Here is a 1200-nt window from a genome sequence, read left to right on the forward strand (position 1 = left end):
TCGAGGGCAGTGTCCTGGAGCATGAGACATTGGGTCGGAGGGTTACAACTGGGAAGGAGGACCAGTACCTCGCCCAGGTGGCCTCACCTGCTATACTGAACAGGGGCCTTGTGCACGGATGGGAAGAAAGGAAGGGACAGACAAGGAAGAGGGAAGGAAGCCGCCGTGGCCTAACGTCAGGTTCCATCCTGGCATTTGCCTGGAAGAGGAGTGGGAAACAACGGAAAACCACTTCGAGGATGGCTGAGGTGGGAATCGAACCCCCTTCTACTCAATTGACCTCCCGAGGTGGCGCTGACCCCGTTCCAGCCCTCGAACCACTTTTCAAATTTTATGGCAGAGCCGGGAATCGAACCCGTGCCTCCGGGGGGTGGAATGCACCCAACATGTTTAAAAAGATTTTAGGACTGTTCTAACAACGATCTTCTTCATTTTTTTAAAATATTCGAACCTGAGATTTCTTGGCTTAGCATTGTATATAACTAGATAAGTTTATTGGCAAAGGGGTGTATTGGAACAATGTGTATCAAAGAGCAGTACAATAAATACGGTATTTTCCTAACGAAGGGTTAGCCAATAGCTCAGGACAAAGTATACAATGTTTGATGCTGATTCTTTCATACAAGTGTGCTCTCAGTTCTTATGTGAGAAATTGTACCTATAGTCGCGTCTATCTGAACCTATCTGTTGACAAATAACACGTAAATTACCAACGTAGCCTGTTGGTGTGGGTATGAGAACAATATTCTTGGACTAATACCGCGCGACAGGTAGCGTGGCCGAGCGGTCTAAGGCGCTGGTTTTAGGCACCAGTCCGAAAGGGCGTGGGTTCGAATCCCACCGCTGCCAGAAACTTTTTTTCCCCATTCAGATATTACGTATCAAGCCCACGGTTGTGTGTGGCGGTCACAACTCTAAATCTTTTTTTAAATGTTCGTCCTATGAAACAGAAGAAATGACTCGAATCTTCACTACATACAGGGTGAAAGCGAATATTGTATCGTGATCAGAGAATGATACCTGCAAGGTATACGCGAAAACCATTTGCATTTTCTTTCTTTCTTAATCTGTTTATCCTCCAGGGTTGGTTTTTCCCTGAGACTCAGCGAGGGATCCCACCTCTACAGTCTCAAGGGCAGTGCCCTGGAGCCTGACACATTGGATTGGGGGATACAACTGGGGAACTTGACAAGTACTTCG

General features: G+C 46.9%; 1 non-coding gene across 1 annotated transcript; it reads left to right on the top strand.

Moving 5' to 3' along the window:
- The first annotated feature begins 769 nt into the window (after positions 1 to 769).
- Positions 770 to 849, top strand: TRNAL-UAG (transfer RNA leucine (anticodon UAG)). Its single transcript has one exon. It is a non-coding gene; the product is annotated as a tRNA-Leu (tRNA).
- Positions 850 to 1200: the final 351 nt, after the last annotated feature.

The sequence above is a fragment of the Anabrus simplex genome, chromosome 1, assembly GCF_040414725.1.
Source record: "Anabrus simplex isolate iqAnaSimp1 chromosome 1, ASM4041472v1, whole genome shotgun sequence".
NCBI lineage: Eukaryota > Metazoa > Arthropoda > Insecta > Orthoptera > Tettigoniidae > Anabrus > Anabrus simplex.